General features: G+C 39.5%; 1 long non-coding RNA gene across 3 annotated transcripts in view; it reads right to left on the bottom strand.

Annotated features, from left to right (window-relative positions):
* The window catches only part of LOC114017804 (uncharacterized), a 332,083-nt gene that overhangs the window by 206,116 nt on the left and 102,882 nt on the right, over positions 1-23,085 (bottom strand). The window contains exon 2 of one of the 3 annotated variants that reach the window (XR_003563063.2): positions 10,989-11,061. The exons of the other annotated variants lie outside the window; for them this stretch is intronic. This is a non-coding gene — a long non-coding RNA (uncharacterized LOC114017804). The remainder of the gene's footprint in view (positions 1-10,988; positions 11,062-23,085) is intronic. 3 annotated transcript variants of the gene reach the window in all.

Genomic DNA, 23,085 nt, shown 5'->3' on the forward strand with positions numbered 1-23,085 from the left:
ATTACCGTCCCATCTGTACAAAATGGTACCAAAATACTCATATTTTAGTATCTTTCCCTTTCATCTCTAAATACTTTGCTTGCATTAAAAAATAAATGTAAAAAGCCGATTGTTCACCACCAACCACCCTACTGAATGGTCAGCACTGCTATCACAACAGCAATGCATCAACATAATACAAACCACTTCCTAATGCTGGGGTGAATTCAACAGCAGTACAGTTTTGATTATTTTTGAGTTGCTGACCATGTTAACCATTAGGATTTTTTTATATAGAGATAATAGAAATATTATGAATATGCTATCTGATAGAAGTAAGCAGGAAGGTAAGTTATCTTAAAAGATGAGCTTTTTCTAGAGACCTGGGCATATTCTCGGAGTTTTTTTCCTCTTGCTTCCCTGCCCCACTCCCCACGCCACCCCACTCCCCCTTCTTTTTTACTCTCCTGCTTCTGCAGTAATACTAATTCACTTCAGTATTTGTTAAAAAAAACCCTACCAACAAAAAAAAAAAAAAAAGCAAACTCAGCTAATGCATATGCTGCTAGAAAAGAAAGCCAGAGCAGCCCCAGTTTATTTTTTAAGAAAAAAAACCCCTTCTCTTGAGGGCAAAAGCAGCCCAAAAGTATATGTCATTTAATATCTTACAGAATATATTTCTACAGAATAAATTCTGAGTTTCTGAAAAATAAATCTCTCTCTACTAGAGTACTTCTGTCTTTTCAGAAATAGAGTGAAAATTATAGTAGTTCAAGCCAAGGTAGTCTAGATAAACACTTTATTCAATTAAATGGAAAGCTCATAACACTATATACTTTGTTATGTGCTAGTTTGCAAATACTCTGATATAATCAGAAATACAAAAAAGCTTTAGTATAACAGAAAAATTTTGCAAGTTATCATAGAACAAGTTTTACCTGTGGGAAACTAAGGAAAAAGTTCTGAATTAAGAAAGCCAAGCAAAAATAAAAAAAGAGTATTTTTATCTGTTTTAAGAACATCCTGAGACCATCTGATTTACACATCTTTATACAACTTTAAGGAAAAAGAAACTGTATAAAACTATGTGGACTCAGTAATTCAAGAAAAATAGAATGCAAACTCTATATTCTGAATAAAAATAGACACATGAAAAACAAAGACTCATACAGCATATTTATCTTGGAACTCTTCTGTCAACTTTGCACTAAAATAATTTTATTTCATTAAAACTGATACCTTTAGGTTGTATACAAATGTAAATAATAATTTAGAAACACACCCCGGATGTGTTCTTCAAAAGCAGGCAGTTCAGTGAAGTTTGAGAAAAATATTCCTGTCATGAATGAAAAAAACAACAAAAAATACTTCAGCCTGCATCATACTACAAAGCTTTTTTTTTTTTACATTACTGATTTAAAATGTAACGATGTATATGAAATAGATAGGTGGCAATTCTGCAAGTGCTTGCTCCCAGGAGTCCCACCAGCTTGCATACATTTTCTCAGATAAACAGGACTATCTACAAGTATAGCTATTTGAAGAACCAGACACCTACCCCCTCCTTCCCTCAAATATTTATGCAATATACCAAAAGAGCAGACAAGCCCTGCCTGGGTATAACACTTCTGTTATGACGCAGTATGTTTACACTACAGCATTGTACTTGAAAGACTATGACATTGTAAAGCTCTATTGTGAATTTCCATGGAAAAATATTTTAAAGTATTCCCCGAATCCTGTGAACGACCAAATAAAACACGAAAGCTCGATCACAGACACTGCTATGAATGATGCTGTTCAGTGCCAGAAATCTGTGCCCTAACATCAGCTTATAATACTTATTATGAGGCTGAATATTTGTCACGTGAATAAATTTAATCACAACTAGTCTCTCCAAAACTTATAGAAAGTGGTGTTTTGTATTACGAAATGTTAAAATTTATACAAGATGTTGTAGGCAACTGACGACCTAGCTTTTGGGGATGAACACTCATAAAAGTAAGCATTTGTACATTTCAAATACCAACTAAAATCATAATTTTATGTTACGGATACACGTATGTGAAATCGCTGGCTAATCAGCACTCAAGAACATCTGAAATACTGAGTTTCCATGTATGAGATAGTTAAGGGGAATAAGCAAAAATGCTGCAAAGAGTTACACAAATACTAATATTTCCTTCCTCTCGTTCATAGCTTAAAATGTAAAGTTGCCAGACACGCAGCTTATCAACCAGAGCGTTTTAAAAATAAGCATCCAAAAATAAGCAGCCACCAGACAGGCAAGGCGGTAAAATCTAATTAATAGCTTAGTCACCTGACGGCACATACGATTCTGTGGGAGAAGGAATACTTTTTTTCACCAGCCTGGTATTCCTTTAACGGAGACAAACGCTGCAGCAGGAGCGACATAAAGGGACAACAGGCAAGATGACCACTTCTCTCCTCACAGAATACAAAAATAAAAAACCCCAAACAAACCCAAGCCCCCAAACCATTGTCATGTGAAACAAGATCTAGCAAGGCAAAGTCAAGAGAGGAACAAGCAGGTGTTTGCATTCCCTGCAGTTTAACTCCTGGCTTTCATTGTGTGCTTCCAAGAAAGAAAAACAGTTTCATTTGTAGATCTTACAGAGAAACAAAGAATTTCAACAAGGAGTCCCGATAAACATCTTACACTGTTAAACATCTTCACCAGGAGAGAGAGAGAAATCTCCCCCTGTAGCAGGCAGCCATGGAGTTCTTTTGTTCCCTGATAAATATTTGCCTTTGTCTTTTGTGATAAGGTCTGCTGCCTTCGCCTCACACAAAAAGGGCTCAGTTGTTTCTGTATAGAAAACATTTAATTAAGATCATTTCCGATTTGCTCGCGCCCCCCCACCCCCACCCGTGCGCTGAGGGAAAAGACGAGCGAAAGGGGAGAAAGCCCGGCCCTGCCGGCTGCCAGGGGCCCGCGGCGCAGGGGGGCAGGGGGGAGGGGGGCAGGGGGGCAGGGGGGCAGGGTGGCAGGGGGGCAGGGAGCAGGGGGGCAGGGGGGCAGGGAGCAGGGGGGCAGGCCTCGCCGCCGGGGCTGCGGGGACCGGAGGGGCAGCGCAGGCAGCAGAGCAGGTAGCAGCGCAGGTAGCAGCGCAGCGCAGCGCAGGGCAGGGCAGGCAGCAGCGCCGCGCAGACTGCAGCGCAGGGCCGGGCAGGGCAGCAGCGCAGCACAGGGCAGGGCAGGCAGCAGCGCAGCGCAGGCTGCAGCGCAGGGCCGGGCAGCGCAGCGCAGGGCCGGGCAGGGCAGCAGCGCAGCACAGGGCAGGGCAGGCAGCAGCGCAGCGCAGGCTGCAGCGCAGGGCCGGGCAGGGCAGCAGCGCAGGCAGCAGCGCAGCGCAGGCAGCAGCGCAGGGCCGGGCAGCGCAGGCAGCAGCGCAGGCAGCAGCGCAGGCAGCAGCGCAGGCAGCAGCGCAGCTGGGCAGGGAAAAGCGGCCCCGGCCCCGGCGCAGGCAGCGCCGCTCCCGCTGCAGCACCTTCTGCGCCCCTGGTGCCTCAAAACAGGGGCTGGGGAGGTCGGGGGAGGTCATACTTCGATTTGCTCTGCCTGCGAGGGGGGAGGAGGGGAAATATTTTTTGTTGGTTACTCTTTTTTGGTGTTTTGGGGTTTTTTTTGTTTGTTTTTGGGTTTGGATTTTTTCCATGGGGTTACACTGAGTTGCTCTTTGCACTACATTTGTTTTTTAATCCCTTTAAAAGTAACATACAGTTTGGGGGTTGCCTCTTTGTCAAAATTCAAGCTTCACAAAAACATTAAAACCTTCTTACCACAATGAAGCAAAAGAACAGCTTTAATTATTTTAAAAATATTCTGTCTACAAAAAAGCTGTGCATGACCCTCTGGACTCTGCAACATTACTTCTCTGAGGACTTCACCTATTTTATATACTGGAGTTAGAACTCACAAAATAGTTTCCACTGCTGTAGTAGTTTGAAATACTGAAAAGAAAATCTAGGAAATAAAATCACTGTAACGTGTTTATACACACATAATACAACACACAACTTCCAAAGCTCTTAGTACTTACGTATGTTCATTTACTGGAATTAATGCTCTTTATCACGTCAACCGCCTGCAGGACCCAATCCTGAATATTCCTGCATGCCAGGTACTTAAAACAATACTGTTAAATGTGGATTCACTGCAAGTCTAAGCCACTCAACAGTTTCCCTCTCTGTATACCTCAGATCAACACACTTGCTCACAACCACAGATATTACTTCACTGTATGAAATTCTGCCAAAAAATATCAATAAAAATACTAGTCTGAAACAGTGAGAATTAAAATGAAAAATTTAGAAACACATGATATGAGTAAAAAATAAATACAGCAGATATCCCACTAGGAAATATGCACAAAGTTGGAAGAGATAATTATTCCTGCAATCCAGATACTAAACACAGGAGATGAGCTTACACTGTGGACATGACGCAGTCCTGAGAAATTTTCCTTTGGTTAAATATTGAGAGCATGAAGTCATATTTTTTTCCTTCAAACCTTAGCACAATAAACTACATTTCTTTAACATCTGTACCATGTTTCAGAAAGTACAACTCATTTTTTCCCCCCAGGAATATAAAAGTTTTTATTTCATAAATGAATCTCACAACTTACTCATTGTGTGACACTAAAGACAACACCATAAACAGAAGAAAGAAATAATAGTTAATGTAAATAAATCAAAGTCTTTCTATCCTTCTTTGGCCATCTGTCTCCCCATAAATACACATGTGCAAAATAGTATTAGCTAAAAGTAGCTATTTTAAGTCTATCACATTATTGTTCTAAGTAAAAAAACATGAGCAGAAAGTGCTAACAGCATCATCTTACCTGCCAAAAGGTAAAAAAGCAAAAGTGCAAATAACACAACACACAAGAAAGCCTGCAAACTGACAAAGACTCTCGATTAGTGACAGCATTTGACCCAGGGAAAATGAATCAGACTCACTTTTTCTTTAAATGAAACAGATTACTCCCCTACATATTGACACATCAAAAAATATGATTACGGCTCAGCTCGAAATTACAGTGTGTACCACACACCTCTATGTTCTTAGCAGGTTTGCTCATCAGAGGACTCGTTCAACAAGAAGTATTTATATGATCCCATAAATGTTGTGCTAATAGTTTCGAACTGAGAGAGGTAAATGCACCTTATGTCAGGCTGCTTTGCATAGACTCGTTTCATCAGCTCTCTAGTAGCTGATGAGTAAGAGCCCCATTATTTTAACCTCCATTATTAATGAAAAGCTTTGAATTAGATGCCTTGCTAGAAGTCTTAAACTTCCTAAAACTTACGTGTAAAACCCAAGCTAGCTTTATTAACAGCACTACAAATTCGACAGGAGCATATCAAGATGGCTCTATACATATTAATAGGCTTAAGATCAGTACCTAAAAGACAGGATTTTTAAAGTAACATAAAGCAAAATCTTTTGTATGTTTCTGTTTTCTATATCTGTGAGAAGTAGGATGCAATGAAGGATACATTTACATTTTATAAGAGAGGAAAATATATAATAAATTATAATGACAGTACCACAAACAGAATACTGTCTTTTCACAGTTTGTGAAAAGCCATGAACAAGACCAAAGAGTGTAATGGGATTAATCCAAGATTATCTTAATTGATCCTCTCCATAAGTACAGTGAAACCACATTCACTTAAGAGCATTCAAAAGGATAATGAGTAAGCAGGAATTAGGACCTAACTTCAACTTCAGCATTGGGCTGACAATATCAAACAACTGCGCAGAATACTGAACACAAATTAAACTAAGAAAAAGACTAAAAGCTGCTGTCACTTTCAGAAGGACCACCAAGAGACCTACCTATGTTTCACCTTTTGCTTATATAAGCAGGACAGATAAAGATAGCTGTAAACTTGAGACTACTTCAGTACACTGGGGATGCACTCCTTAGCATATACTTATATTCTAGAAAAGTGGGATAAAGCCTTTTCCAAATGTGATCTGTGTTATATTTTTGCTGCAAAGTCTGGAGCCAGAAGAGAGATGGTTCTATTTATCAAACCAAATATGGTAGGACTATTTGTAAGTGGTTCAAATATATTTAAGAAATAATGAAGTACACTTGGTACCTACTCCAATACCTGGCCATTTAAACAAATAACACATGACTAAAAAAATCTTTTAACTGTTAATAATCAGTGAAAGCTAGAAACTTTACTTAAGGAGCTATGGATCACAAGTTAACCTTATCTTTATCAACTCTGTAGGACAAAGAAGGAAACAAAGGCAAATACAGAACAAACAAAACATGCTGCCTATTACTGGCAGGTCAGGCACGTTCCATGTAGAACAGAAGAAACATTTACATAAAGATTTTCCTAGGAAAAATACTTGTTTCTAGATCACAGTCATTACTGTTATGTATGTTGCATTGCATATTTGTGTAACTGAGGGGTTTGGGGTACTTAGTTTTAACCTAAGTCATCTGTTCACATCACATATTCCTGCACAGATGCTGTTCACACGATGTATTCCTGATAGTCCAAGTTTATACTTTCTGACGAAAGATACACATAAAGAAACTGTCTGAGTGTGCAAGGATGGGGTCGGGAAAGCCAAAGCCCACCTGGAGTTGAATCTGGTGAGGAATGTGAAGGGCCACAAGAAGGGCTCCTACAGATATTTCAGCAACAAAAGACAGACAAGGGAAAATGTGGGCCAGCTGTGGAAATGGAGCAGAGGATTTGGTAACAGTGGACATGGAAATTGCCAAGGTGCTTCACCTCCATCTTTACCAGTAAAATGGGAATCCGAGGCCCCTGACACATGAGGGGAAATCTGGACCAAGGAAGTCCTAGCCTCAGAGAAGGAGGGTCAGGTTAGGGAACATTTAAATGAACATGGTTGCTCTGAGCAACCAGATCTAATTAGATCTGTTTTGAGTAGAGTGTTGGACTAGAGGCCTCTGGAGGTCCCTTCCAGCTTCATTTATACTGTGATGCTGTGATTACCATAATTGCAGAAAGACTAAGCATGTAACTGATAGGCAACTTTCCAAGCATAAGTATGTGGAGGGTACACGAAGGCTTGTAACTGCTTTGTTCTTGATGAAACGTAAAAGAATAAAAAAATGCATGTCATAAAAGACATTGAAGCTCTCCTCTTCCAAACTGGTTACTGAGAACCATCTCTGCAAAACTATCAGCAAGAAGTTACCTTTGTCATCCGAGACTGGCTTGGAAGATTTACATAACTGACAATTACTTTACACTTATTTTATTAAGTACCTAACAAGTCACACAAATATGATAGGCAACCCTTTTACTTCTGAAGTCACTTGTCATTTATACCTTTGATTGTTACCCTGTCAAGATGGTGGGGGGGGGGGGGATTCTCACAGATACTTGTACAGAACCAAGAGTTATCTAACTTCTGCTGAAGGGTCTTGGATGTACTACAGGATACATCAGAAATATTAAGAGAACCTACACCGATAATGCAAAACAAACCAAAACAAAACAGAAAAGGTATTAACATTAGAGAAGAATAATGGAAATATATAGCAAATGTGTATGTGGTGGTGGCGTGGTGAGGGGCAGAAGACAAAGCTGGTCATTGCACTATACATCTATTATCTGTTCTGAGTAAGCATGCCATCCCCAGCAGGTACAACCCCATGCTGGCCACCATCACTAATGGCAGAACCTAAAGGGTGAGAAGATGTGCTGGGCAGACAATTGAAATCAGGTCAGCTGTTCAGGTGTTATGGCTGTGTTCATATGTATAAGGCCGATGCAAGAGAAGCCTTCCTCCCTTCAGCCTCAGCACTATATAAACAGAGCTTCCCTCCTCCCACAAGCATGCTAGGAAGCCTGCACGGCACTGTGCTGGGTGGATGGTATACCAGTAGCAGCGCCTGCTTTGCCCCTTAACCGATTCCACAATACAGACATGCCCTGCAACCCCGGGATTTAGACCTCAAATTGCCATCTACCTCTGGCTGGACATGCTTGGACCTCCTCCCCTCAGACCAGACCTGGGGTTACTGTCTCTGTAAGTACCTCAGCTGGTTCCACATACGTTCAGGTTTGGGACTGATGACAGAGCAGTCAGTGACCAGAACAAACCCCTCAGAGTGCTCTGCTGTTTGTTCAGAAGTGAAAAAAGTTGAAATAAACAGGTCTGAAATAGATTCGCATACTTCCCTATTTTTCCTTGAAGCTCACTATTCCTTGAATCCTCTTATAGACCCCTTGTCTGTTCCAGGGCCTTTTCCTAGACAAATATCGGCAATAAACACTCCCACACATGAAAGGGATTTTTAACTGTTTACTGATCCTTTGTGCTCTAGATGCCAGCTAGATAGAAGTATTGTATCTCTTTACCTCAGATTCTAGAAGCTATGTGAACTGTTTCGTTGGTGCCTACCATCATGCACTTTCTCCAACAAATTCAAGGGCCAAAACCACATAAAAATAAAAAAGTGACCAAGACCAATTATATAATAATTATTTTTTATTTTTTATTTTTTTTAGAAATGATCCTAAAAGGAAATGAAACGACAGACTTCCAAAGTAGTTTTCATACTACACACGTACTGGCATAAATGGAATCAGCACTTGGACCTGTGCTTGACGACATACAAATGTATTAGAAAAGATTTCACTGCCCTGAAGTCTTCATATATTTTTTAGCTACCCAAGAAACCTCTTAAATCAGTGGTTTAATTCACTGCCTAGTGTTTCAGAGAATTCCTATGAGCTGTAGGAGTTAAGTTAATTTTCTTCAGGGCATGAGATTTAGGTTACATTTTTTGTTTGAGAAATACATTCCAAATGTCATCCACGTGCTTTCCTCTGCCTAGCAGTCCCTTGCAGGCATCATCCTGCACATCTTTTACTAGGGAGTTAAGATGGACATCTTCATTCTTTCCTACTGGGCTTTTCCTCCAAAAGATTAATTTCCAGCCTTCCTTGTTTGCTTTCTGCTGGGCTTGTATTCCCAGGCTACTTCTCTAGGAAATTGCATGTTTCAGACTATCTTTAATATCTCAGAATCCTGCTTTGAAAGGACCAGCTTGTCCTGAAACAGGATCCAAAGATAAATTGGGTAGCCAGAGGCTTCACACAAGAACACCCAAAGGAGGTGGTCAGATTTTTTGTTCTTAAAAATCAATTGAAATAATCTACTATCTATGCATGTTTAACAATATTTTTAGGTACTTTTGTGAAGTTTTCTCATTTGATTCATTTCACTCTAAACTTCTAATATGGTCCCTTACTCATACTGCTAATTTATGTAGTAACAGTCATGAATAAATCAACTGTAATCACTTATAAAACCAATTTTGCCATTGGCTTTCTCTGCTATCCTTTCTCTTCTATCTTTTGCTCAACCTTTCATTTAAGCACAAGTTCAACAAATACTTGAAGGTTCTGAACCTTGTTTCTTCATTTTTCCCCTTACTGGTATACCGGGTACACTAGAGAGATTAGACAGCTGGTATCAGAGTTCACCATTAATATGTTTCAGGCCAAAAGGTGGATATGAAAAATGCCAGTGTCTCTGAAGTCTTCAGAAGCCCACTGAAACCTAAAAAAGACCAACTGAGCCCTTGCAAAAACCTACTGAAATGTGAAATAAAAAAGCCTAGAGCACTTTTACGCAGCACTGGAGCAGACTCCTTCGAAAATCCAGGGACTACTTTTCCTTCAGTGAATTCCAAATGGATCTGAAATACAGTGAGGAATGATCTGTACCCCTCATGGAAGTTATTGGGTTTTTAGGTGTTCAAACTTCAGTGTATTTTATTCCAATGTTGTAATTAATTATCGCTACCCCAAAACAAAAATATACACTGTGCTTTAAATAATTACAATTAATTGGTAGAAAACAATCTGATTTTTGGTTCAGAGTAACTGTAATAAAAATAAATTTCTATTTCTAAGGGCAACCTTAAGTTGATGCAATCTTGTACTTGTCAAGGTCTTAAACACACCTCGAGTTCTGGGCCTGCTTTCCGTGTATAAACCTCTCAAAGGATCTCAACCTAATTAACCTCCTTCTGTGTCTAGTTTGCACTGGAGTCAGACCCAGAAGCACTGTCACTGAAAGCCCAGGAAAGATATAGTCAATGTGCTTTTGGTTTGAGGCTTCTCTACCAAAATCCACATTTGCCTGAAGCAGTTCCTGACTGAAGCAGCAAGTAACATTCTGCTCAGTTCTAAGTTGGTGTTTATTCAATGTGGAAAGAATACAAACTCTTCAGCTGTGTCTAGAGCTCTCCACTGAGCACGTAAAAACTGAAGCATTCTGAAAGCTTGCAACCTGGCCAGATTTGAGCAATTTTTGTAGTACTATAAAAAGCACCTTCCCTTCTGCCCTGCCACATTAACTGAAGGGCAGAAGACACTTCCTAGAAGAGGCTGCCTGAATATTGGTGGGAGGAAGGTTTTCCTCTAAATTTCTGAAACCTTTTGGCAGAAAAGGGAAGGGAAGACTGAGAAAGATGGATAATTTTAACTTTAAAAATTATGGTTTGCCAAAAATTGATTGAAAGCAGGATCTTAGAGTAGAAAATTCTGGGCACCATTCATAGGCAACACTTGTCAGCTTGAAGGCAAAACCACTGTAAACCCGGACGATACAAAACAGGAAGCCTAAGCAACTGTGTACTGAATATTGTAAAACATTAAAAATGTTAAAAAATAGAAATCTATACAACAGAAGGCCTACCTACAAAGTCCAAGAATAGCAGTGAGGTCAGTAAGAGCTGAAGAGCCTCTACAGCTTTTAGCAGCAGGCGCATAGTTATAGGTGTGGAAGTGTTTATAAACTCCTTTACTTTATCTGATTTTCAGAAAAATAGTTCTTTCAGGTGTATATTGACTTAAAGCATGAAAGTTCCAAGCAAAGAAACTAGAATTGCATTTCCTTCATCAAAGTCAGCAGCTTCACACTAATTGAGTAATAACAACACAGTAATGCAGCTACCCCTTACCATTCAAGGTGTGGACTTAGTGTTTAAATGGTGACCTGTTTTTCCAGATACGCAGTGTAAAATCCCTAAAGACCTAGAAAAGGAAGGTAATAAAAGGCAGTTAGGAAAGCATGTGTTGTCCTAAGTTTGACTGGAGGTCTGTTAATTTTGTATGATTTCTGTTTTGAGATCTAGCTGAACACATCAGTGGGAGGCTAATTTAAATGATGCTGGAATTGAAGCCTCCTGAATTTTCAACACTGTTGTGCCCATAAAGGCTAACTTGGCTCATTAGAGTCACATGCCAAATGCTGTGTTCATAGCCGCCTTCAAGTCCTTGGGCTGAACTCACCTGGCCATGGTTTTTAGTAATTGCTTCAATATCCCTCTTTTTGAGAAGACTGATAATATTCCTTTGCATTGATTAACTTCTTATAGCACAAATAGATCTAAGACTACTAGGGCACAATTCATTTGAATATTAAAATATTCCATATCTACTTGGTCAATTAGCACACAAACTCCTCGTATTTCTTTTTGTAAACTTATGTGTCAAAGTAGGTGAGATGCGCTACACCAAAATTAATGACGGTTATGATAGGTCAGAAAAAAAAATCATCCTCAGTGCAAAAAAATAATTTTAAAAGTCCATGTTGTTTAAGGTTTTGCCTAATTCAATATTGAAAATTCCTTAGCTTATTACTTTACACTAAGGAGAACATTATCACCTGAAACAATGATTAAGGTTGTCTCCATTAGATTCTGATTATGAAATCTCTTTAGTTACAAGATAAATAAATTGGCCTACATCCTTTCTATAACATATCAGAGCATCTCTTTCAATTACATCACATCTAAGCCAGTAAGTCTTGCAGAATGCAGAGAAATCAGACTCCGAAATAAGCTATAGTATAACCATATTTACTTAAATACCTTCAAAACCAAAACTCTTTGGTTTGGGACACACTGAGCAGGAAAGCTGGCACTAGGGGCATCCAAAAGGCCAAAGAGGAAGAAAAGTCGAATGTGAGAAAAATATTTATAATTCTGATAAGGAGCGTACAAACCCAGTGCTTCTGTTTGATTTTTTAAACTGCAAGTATATTTCAAGTATATATAAGAGATTTTAAACAACAATCTGGACTTTTAATACCTGTAGAAACATAAAAACTTATTAAAGCAATATCTGTAATATCTAATATTTCAAAATATTCTATGTGTTTCTTAAACCAGCATTTCGCTTACGATATTCACCAGATGTTATTCCCACTAAATAAGAATCTATGTATAACCAATAACTAAAGACAAATAAATTGAAGGAGAACTCATAAGAAATAGTATCTACTTCCAGTATAGCTATACCACTACTTATGTAGCTATAGTACTTATAGACAGCATTTAGTTATAAGGAAATGGAAGACACACACCAACACACATGCACACAAATGCCAGAGTCCTTAAGAAATCATCACAGCATGATCTCCACTTACGTATGCTCCCTTGTGGAATGCTAACACTATGTATAATGGAGACCATGGAGTGGAAATATCAGCAAAGATCAACCATTGTAAATCTTTCTGCAAGTGCTGGAACTGACACAGCTAATTAAATTGGTTCATATAAGAAACAGGCAAGTCCATAAACACAGTAGAAAGAAAAGTAATTCAAGTAGTTAATTCGCATAACAAAAAGCGAGTCCATAAAGTTGTTTCCAATTCAGCGCTGCCCTTAAGAAGTGCAATCTCCTTAAAAGGGAGCATGTAGAGGCAGTAAGGGTCATAGCTCAGCATTAGACAGTACATGACATGGACATGAATCAACTATCTGCTCCCAAAGAGAAGCAGGCTAAAAGTTTGTGGAAGGGACGGGAGAGGTCCTCTCGTCTCTGCTCAGGTCTCTCTACCAATTCCTGTCTCCTACCATTTCTGGATATATCAGAAAGAAATCAAGATCCACTGCAAGAACCCATAAAAAAGGTCCCAAAGCAAGCTATTGATTTCTCACCTTTATATTACTGCAGGGGTCCTCAAACCTTTTAACCAGGGGGCCGGCGCGCGGATGCAGTGGCAGGCAGTCATCTGCGGCTGCTTGGTTTCCAGCCCCCCAAGCCCCAGCGGGGGGGGGCGGGGGAGTTCTGTAAATACCGGCGGCCGGATTGAGGACCCTGGGGGGCCGTATCCAGCCCGCGGGGCGTAGTTTGAGGACCCCTGTATTACTGCTTTTGAGAATTCAAAATGTACGTGCTTAATCAAAGACACATGAATAAAAATCCACTGCCTTGAATTTTGAAGTGTTAGTCCTTGAGAGTCACGTGACTAGGAGGTGGCGCTTTTTGGTTTATTTGTTCATTTGAATTAAATGGTATTATTTCCTGCACATTTTACTCAAGTATTCACAATACAAAGACTTATTCTTCCAACCTGTCCCAAAATAAAGTGAAAAGTAATCTCATTTTCACATTGATTTCAGTACTGGAACTAGCATGACTCCTGGCATTGCTTCTTATTACAGGCTTTGCCTTTCTTCAAAGACAGCTCTCTTGACAATATTGAAATAAGAACTGCTGGAGTGATTTTCTGAGCAAGTAAAAGTTTAAAAGAGTTCTAGGAGAGTCTGAGGGTACTTGCTGGTAGGAGACTGGGAAGAAATACAGTTCAAGGAAACAAATGGCCCAGCTAGATAACCCACAGAATATTTTACTGAAAGCCCAAACATCAACTATACTCAAACAGAATACAAAAATGTAAGGTTTGGGTAGAACTGGATTTTATCATGATGTTCTTATGTTGAACTTGGAGAATATGAACAGGAAGAGAGATGGACATATAGGCAGTTCTGCCATACACACAACTTTCAGCTTCGTTCTGGTTTATATACCATACTCACCACACAACATAAACTCTTTGCATTCAACTTCATTTTCACCAAAAAAAAAAAAAAAAAAAAAAGGCTTCCGAAAAACCAGCTGCTTTAGTTTTCCATGGCTTTTCCCTGTCAACAGCTAAGCCAGCTGTGAATGCTATTCAATACTTTCACAAAACAGATGGAGGAGAAAGGAAAACTGGCACCCCTGCACTGGGATTGGATAGTTTCACTACTGTCTTGGGCATCATGTTCATGAGCACCAACCTGGGCTGCATAAGCAATCCCTGCAGCCAGCCATCCTGCCCTTCCCTATCAGTCTGGGAGGAACAGATGGAACAAAAACAGGTCTTCTGCAGGGGTTTGTGACAAGTTACTGCATTTCCATTTTTTTTTAAAAAAAACACAAATGTCAAAGAGAAATTGAATGAAATATGCTTGTTTATAATGCATGCTAAAGTGAATAGGAGAAAAAAATGTTGCCAGTGGCAAAGGAAGGTATACAAATAATGCTTAAGTACAGAAATTCTCAGTGTACTATGAAATATATATATATAAAAAAATTAAAAATTAACACTGCAATTGCTTACAAGCCCATCTCACTGGAGATACAGGTGGGGTTTTTTTCCTCCAAGTATTTAAATATTAGTATCAAATGCCATAGCTGCAACTCTAGAAAGCATAATCTGAAAGATTCAAGACAGCTACTGATGCAGAAGGGCTGCAAAAATCTACAAAAATTCTAGTCAGGCATAGAGTGAAAATCTTTATTAATATCTACACATGAGAAACCATTCTGGGAGGTAAAGGATGGGTACTATGTTTCCATAGCTGGTTTGGATCTAGAAGCTCAAACCCCCTCATAACTTGCTGAGGGACACATCTACTTGCAAAATGAACAAGTACAGATGAATAGAAACTTGTTTCATCATTAACAAAATACAAGCATTTTAAACAGATAAGGTGGCCTCCACATTGATTCAACTGATCTACAGAAATTAGGAATCAATTTCAGTAAACTTATAGCTTGCAGATCACCTCCATAGATCATGCCTTAAGCCATTTGGAGATATTATGGTGAAGCTTATAAGTTGTCTGTACCTAAAGCTCGGACATAGAGAGGTCCCTTGTACTGCCAATGTTTTGATGCATATGAAGTAAAACATATTTGTTTTCAAACTAAAATGTTTTCAAAATATTTTGCTTAAGGTAATATAACAGAGAACATGATGTGGACCTCAAAGATATTGCCCTGGGGCTATTTTATTCCACAGCCATCTAATATAGGGACTCTAAACTCCAAAGCACCTGGAACTGGCTGCTATCACAGAAAACATATTGAGCAGATGGCCTGCAACCTGTTTCAGCTTGCAATCTCCATGGCCCTAAAACATTAATTTCAGTAAAATATGTAGTGAAACCTCACCAACATGGGTGGCACTTGTGAAGTAGGATCTATCTCATTTTAAAACCCTCTTGAATCATCAAAAATTTAATTTATATTTCATTGTGCCACTTGCTATATGTCAGGCACATAACCCAAACCTGTATCAGAACAACATATGCATCTCCTGCCAGGTAAAGAAACCACATATTAAATAAAAATAAGAGTAAAAAAAGAGTGGGCTTGCTTGTTTATGAACAATATATTCTCTGATCATAAATGAACACTCAGTCCACAGAACCAGACTGGACCTAATCTGAAATAAAAACTCCAAAAGTGTCTCCAGGTGTGGACATCAGGCCCTAAGCATCAAATGTTTTGCTTTTCAGATTTACTTCTATTGCATGCTAATATGTGCTAATGTAAACAAGAAAACTGATGCATTAAATTGTACTGATGATTAACTCTGAAGAGCTACGTTTAAAGTTTTAAGATCTTGATAAGCTTTCAGCATAGTGCAGCTGTTCTCATAAAGATGCAATGAAACTGTAGTGCCAAATCTTTACTTTGGTTTCAGACATACCAAGCAAACAAGAAGTTCAAACAAATGGACCTTCGTGACTGTTTACTTAAGGGCGATTTGACCTGAACCATCAGCAGGATCCAGTGGTACTTCTTGTTGTGGGCAGCCATCATGTTTCTGGCCTAGTCCACTGCAACACCAGCTGCATGAATGAAAACAAAAAGCCTGGGACCATCAGTTCTGTAAGTCAAACCATACAGACGTGAAAAGTTTTGAGAATAATATCCATTGGTTTCCCAGCTTTTCACAATCACATTTTAAAAAGTGTTTCCTTTTTGCTCGCCAGCATTAAAGCTTGAACTTTATGTAACTCATTTGTAAAGACATCTGTATACCAAACATCTGTAACAAACCTAAGATTTCAGCCAGGCAGAGAACTACTAAACGCATTGACAGGTACCCTGAACTTCCCACTGAGCATCCAACTGACCTGCAGACAGTTCTGGCTGCTAGAATGTGTTCTTTAAAGAAGTTACATAGTAAAGTAGACTCATTCCACTCCTGCACTCCCCAAATGTTTATTCATGCTCCTAAATTCTCATTCCACATCCAATTGCTCTTTGGGAAGCTGTAAGGCTTCAGCTGCTTCCAGGAAGCCGGCACATGCTACAACTGCTTTATTTGTCTTTTCTCCTGACAAACCCCCTTCTGACTTTTGGGCTGAGCTGTCCCAATCCACACCCTCTGTAAGTGCTTCCACAGCACGTATTTAAGCCCTCCTCTGCAGCAACAAGTGAAGATGCAAGCTGTACAAATTCCCTCTGGCATGGTACCTCTCTTCTTGAAAGACACTGGATGACTCAGAGCTCAACAGATGTTGGTCTGGAGAAGAAGCACCAATGACCAAACTGGCAGTTCTGAAGACATGTCACTAGGCACCTGTGTTACCCACAAAACAGGATGGACAAGAACAACAAAGACAGTTGGTGGAAGACCAGGGAGCAAATTGTTCTAGGATTTATGTAGGAGAAAATAAATACATGGCAAAGGAACAAGGTTTCTAATCCCACAGTAAGGTTAGTCAACTGTATTGATTTTTAACTCAGTTTCAGTGGTTTTAGCTCCCCTCCCATTCCTGATCATTGCCAGTACATGTACATTTTCTATTACATCATACAGTTTTCCTCTAAAGTTATCAAACTTTTGTGGTACTCCAGCAAAGTAAAATTTGCTTTCATATGATGACGTCTGTCTGTGGGCCCAGCTCCTCTCCTTCGTTGGCATCATGACAGAAGTCAAACACACACAGACTCAGAAAACAGACCTCAGAACACTCGTTCTATAAAACATTTTTCCTTAGTTTTAGAACAGTAACTTTGTGCGATCCTTAGATGTAAACACAGATTACTATACAGATTACTTTAAGAGATGTAAATTATTCCATAGCAGCAAATCTCAGTTACAAAATGTGAACAGTACATAGTCAAATGGTGAAGAAGAAACTTTAGGTTGTATGAATAGATATACTTGCCTCTTCTATTTAATGTTGATTCCTAAATCATGTCACTACATAGGCTGTCCTACAGTTAGGACCTTCCTAATAGGCAGTGTAATATGACCATAGAGTATTTTAAAAAGCAAAACCCTTAGCTGAGACCTGTTATACTTTGCATTATCTGCTGATGCCTTTTTCCGGTTAGCTTTTGAATTCCTAATAATATGTCAAATTCTGGCTTTCCAACATGCAGCTACCTTAGCCTATGAGCATGCTCAGCAGACTTTTTAGCTGAGCAGCTTGAATGCTTATTATTACACTGTACTGTCCATGCTTAATAGTTTACAATGCACTAAAAACAAATCCAGCCTGTCTGAAATGTTACAGAATTCCTTCCCAAAATCAGTTTATCTCTCCCGAGCTGTTAAAAGTATTGTACTTTTCTTCCTTGCCTCAGAATTCGAGATGCCACCATTATTATGTACTTTCCTTCCTAAAACCAAACCAAACCAAAATAAAATAAAAAAACAACCAAACAAGACTTTCTAAAGCAGAAAGCACTTCAGCCTCTGAGCTTGACAGAGGTTATAATCCCCCCAAAAATGCATCTAAACTGAAAACTGGAAAACCTGTTCAACTTCATTACATGTATCACCTCTACTCCATTCACAGTAACTGTGTATCACTGAGGAAATGTGCCAGAGGTGTGTTGTCTTAAGTTTCGCACTCTAAGTGTATGTCAAAAATTTTAAAGCTACCCCTGACAAAGAGAGGAAAAGGAGTAGCTATGCTTACTTTGTCATTTACATTGACCTATTTAAAAGAGTGTTCACAGTAATTTAAAAATAATCAATCACTTACGGGCAAGCCAGTCTTTCTATTTACCCAAGCCAGACAACAGTTGTTTTTTCTGATTTCACTAGTACTCTTTACCTGGTAGGTGAAAAACAAAACAAAAAACTCAAGTATAAAAATAATTGAGGTTGTCTTTGATTTAGCTTAACATACAAACTGAAGAGCAGATTTACAACTTTGAAAACTTAGTACTTCTGAGTCATGTAAAATACATTTCTTCATGCCACCAACAAGCCAATGACTTTGTATTGACTAAAGACATCTCTTTCAGTCACTTGTCTTGCCTGTCCTGCTTTGCTCAAATGAGTCATCATTTTAATCTTCCATGTGCTTCTGATGCACTTACACCATAGCACATAGATACCACCTGTTTTTTTAACTCAACAACTGCCACAAGCAAGCATTGTACACCAGCCAGCCCAGAAACTGAGAGATTTTACAAGAGGAAGAGTCTGTCTGCTGATCTTGCTCTTCCTAAAATACGTTGTGATGATCACTATGTTGCTCCTCTGAAAGGATCCAGGTCGCAGCAGGAGGAAGGACATGGGGGGCTTGGCCCCCTGCATTGCAGTGAGGAGAGGGAGACCCTGTCCCATTTCCGCTCCCTGTGTTGTGGCCAAGCAAACCCAGCACGTTGTGACCACCTCTGGCCACCACTGAGGCTGCTGAAGCCACTTACAATCTGGCCTACTGCCCTGCAGACCTGATGCCAATCATAAGGCTGAAGGTGTCTCATCACCCCTCAAAGCCTGGTACACCTTGGAGGGGATGTAGCATGGGGGTGCAGCCCCAGGGGTCTCCTCCAGACGCAGCATGGCATGTGCCTTAGCCCCAGGAGAGCACTGTTCCCTCTCCACTGGCCCTGTCGGTAACCATCTGAAGGACAGAGTGAATGATCTGAACTCTGGATGATGGGCATCCGTGCCACACTGCCCCAGGGTACTGTGTGATGGCTCAAGAGCCTCCAGTCCCTAAAGGCTTGTCTGTATTGTCTGCTTCCCCTCAACATGGCAGCTCTCCCCGTCAATGCTGATGTCCTCCATGGCACAAGCCAGTAGCCCTGCTGATGTTTCAACCCTCCTGCTGTCAGGCAGTGTGTGACCACACGCAACAACGTGTCCCCTCCAACACTGGGAGACCCTGAAGTTCATCACAGATGCTAGGTGACCAGAAACAGGGAGCCACTGCCATCTCCACCCATATGATGTCAAGCATACTGCTCCCTGCCAGGAAGAAGGCAGCTCGCCCTGTCACCACTGAGAGCTCACTGCACTGCCTGGGCCTTTGGTAGGACCCAGCACGGATGCACTGGACTGCAGACCTGCAATCCCTATAACTTACACCGGACGACTGCATTATCATTTTCTCTTTAAATCCCTTGCTAACTAAAAATAAAAGGTCTCCTTCATTGCAAGGAAGATGAACAACTGTTCAAGAAATTGTTAAGAACAGCTGCTAACTTCAAGTTGGTTCAGCTTTTCGTGGGTTTCATTCTTATTTTCACATACAGTTTGATATACTAAGGTCTTACTCTTCTGCTTAGTATCAGGGAATAGTCTTCTACCAGCTGAGAAGGGAAACAACAGCTTCTGCCCTTGCACCAAAGGGTGTTGTGCTGGCAATATTAATCCATTTCAAGATGACAGGGGCTCCCTCTTCCTCCTCTATTCAGCCCATGAAGAAGATTTCAGGTTCAAGCTCCTTTTTCTTGAAATAATTCATTTCTTGATGCACTTTGTAAAAGCAGAAGCACTTGAAATAGGCATAACCAGAGTTTATCCCTGGGAAAAGGGTTGGGCTGCTAATGAACATTACAAACCAGCACGATATCAGCTCTCCAGAGGAAGCAGGGGAAGAGAACCACCCTGAACAGGGCCCAGCAGCAAGGAAAGAGATTTAATCCCTAGTTAAATGAGATGGGAGGCATTTCATAAGATATTTGAGATGAATATTTTATTCATCACACAACTACAGGAAATAATTAGCTCTATAGATAAGATTTTGTAGTAATAATAATAAACATGATTAGAAAAAGCATTGTCACCTTGTAATCCCTAAAGTATACTCTGTTCATCACACGAAACTAGACCAAATCTAAATGAAAGAGCATGTACAGCCTCAGCCCATGCAGGGAAACCAGGAAAATACTCAGTCATACAGAACATAAAGTACAGGGGAAGAAACAAGTAAATTAATAGCCCATTGACATGGACATAGCATGATATTTAGGAGTTTGATTGTTCCTCCCAGGCTCTGCCACTATGAGCCTCTGGGCAAGTCACTTCACTCTAAGAACCAATTTATATATCTATAAATTAAACAAGAGAGTAGGGTCCTTTTGGCAGAGCGAGAGAGTTTATGCTGGGAGCAACAATTCTTAAAGAGACTTGGCATTAAGAGTGGACGTGACTCCACCGAACATGAGCTCCTGATGCTCTGTCAAGGCCAAAGGGAAAAATGCATCCCTGGGGGCCTCTGTGGAAGAAGATTGAATAGGACCGGACAATTTGGATTAACTGTATACTTGTCACTCAAACATCTAGTGCTGGAACGCTGCATCGATGTCTGGTGTGTACAATTCAAGAAACTCACAAAAGAGCCTTGTAAGTAAAGGACTGGGAGAACTCTTTAAGGCAGCTCCATTTATGCTACGAAAATTATACCTGACTTGATCACTGTCTTTTGAGTTTATACAGGAGGCTCCTTCAGGTAACAGGCAACAGTATAAACAAGCTCCAGCGGACAAGTTCAGATCAGATACATGATGCAGATACACAAGAAACAGTATTTCACCACTGAAAACTATTTCCCAAGGGTGATGACAGGTTCTCTGTCCTTGACCCTTTTAAATCAAGATTGGATCTTGCGTTCTGAAAATCATACTTCAAATAGGAATTACTTTAGATTACACACAGAAAGTTAGACTGAATGATCAACATTTTTTTGTTCTGCTTTTTCTTTTTAATCTACAAGCACCGACTACATGCAACATTTCAATAATTGTTCAATATTTAATAGACTTTGTGAAACAGTCTTAAAAGCTCTGATGAGAAGCCACAGTTGCAAAGTATTGTTCATGGAAATACTGGTTCCTCAATATGATGTGACTGCCATATTGGTGAATTACATATTAAAGATACCTTTTTTCATATATATTAAATTAACAGAATGGCAAAGAATAATATATATAGTAAAATTATGGCATACAAAATGTGGCATACACTGCATAGTTTAGACTGGTATATACAGATGTGGAAAAGAGATGGATGAGAAAATTTAAAAGTGATGAAATAAAAGCTTTTCAGGAAAAGCTACCTCAAAGGGGAGCAGCTACCACAAAGGTAAAATCTTCACAAACATGTTCCTGGCTGCAGGTTTTCTCCTCATCTAAACCTTCACTAAACCTGATGCTTCTGCCCTCCAGCTGCTCCCTGACTTCCTTGCCAACCCTCAGCTCGGGGCCCTCCCCAGCTACGCACCACTCCTCACCCTGTCTAGGACAGTGGCCTGAACCTCCAACATCCACACGCTCCAGCTGCTGGATGATTCAAACGGACCTTAGGGGCCACACAGCCCATAACCAACTAATTCATTCAAATAACTGCTTTTGTGGTTAATTTACAGGGAGGGAGAGGACCATCCAACATGTGGTATGTTGCTTTTAGACACAAGGCACTCAGATTACTTAGTCATTCAGGTGCTGGGGTTTTTTTTAAAGAAAAGGAAAACAATAGGCTAATTTTGTTAATACATGATCTGATGCATCACTTCAGTAACACAAAGCAGTCATAAACCTTGTTCGATTTGCATTTTAAGGCAGGTTTATGGCTACAAGGATTCCTAAAGCGTTACAAAGCAGAAGAAGCACTAAACCCTTTCCCTGTTATCCCAGACACTACAAACATCAACAGATATTTACACTGTGATCTATCTATTTATTGATTAAATTGCCAATTACCATTTACTGCTCTGATTTCTGCTCCATTTATCATGTGTTCAACTACCTTCAGCTAGCAAGGATCAGAGCAATCAGATGACATTTTGAGGTGATCGCTTGCTTTTGTATGTATCATATACATATATATATATAAAAAATACATAATTGTATATATATACACACACATACATATATGTTGTATGCCTCTACAGAAGCTACAACTCTGGCATGTACAAACTCAGAGTATAACTTAAAAGGATTATGATACTGAAAAATTAAATTAATTTAAAACACATGGTGCATTTTTAAACTTTACTTTCTACTAATGACTTGAATTCATGCTAAAGTTACATTTTATAGTTCTTTCTATTACAATTTGGACTATGCAGCTTTCTTCCTTTGTTTTGTTTTGGTGTGTGGGTTTTTTTTTTTAATGAAAATTAAGATTTTTACCTAATCTCATGACCTCAGGTCTTTAAAACCTCAATGTACCCTCCAACTTGCCAATACTACGCTTGTAAGTTCTTTGCATTAGAGAGATCTGCATTAAAGGATCCAGCGATCCCTAGTGCTGCTCTTTCAGGATGTTTTCCCCACATGCTGTACACCTGCAGTAGTGTTGATGTAGGAGAACATTTAGCCATTTATGGCAATGACTAAATCATTTGCAAAAATTTGTATTGCTTAATAACCAAGGTATTTAATATTTTGAAAATTATTACCATTTGGATTAAAAGCTAAAGAAAATAGAAAGTAAGGAAAACTTCTTTGTCCCAAATTATATTTTTCTTCCAATCATAGAAAATATTAACATGCTTAAAAATACACAAGTAAATACTTCCCTTCTCAGTATAAATATCACCCCTTTATAGAATATTAGATGCTCTATGGATTCTATTAAAGAGATCACACACTGGGCTAAAATCCACAGTCCTTATGAATACACAATAAGCTATGTTCATAAGTACAAGATAGTGAAAGCAGAATAATGAGAAATAAATATCTGAGAAGAAACCTTTTAATGGATCTTGCCATTAACTACCACTGACTGAAAGCACTAAA

This window comes from Falco cherrug, chromosome 2 (genome assembly GCF_023634085.1).
Source record: "Falco cherrug isolate bFalChe1 chromosome 2, bFalChe1.pri, whole genome shotgun sequence".
NCBI lineage: Eukaryota > Metazoa > Chordata > Aves > Falconiformes > Falconidae > Falco > Falco cherrug.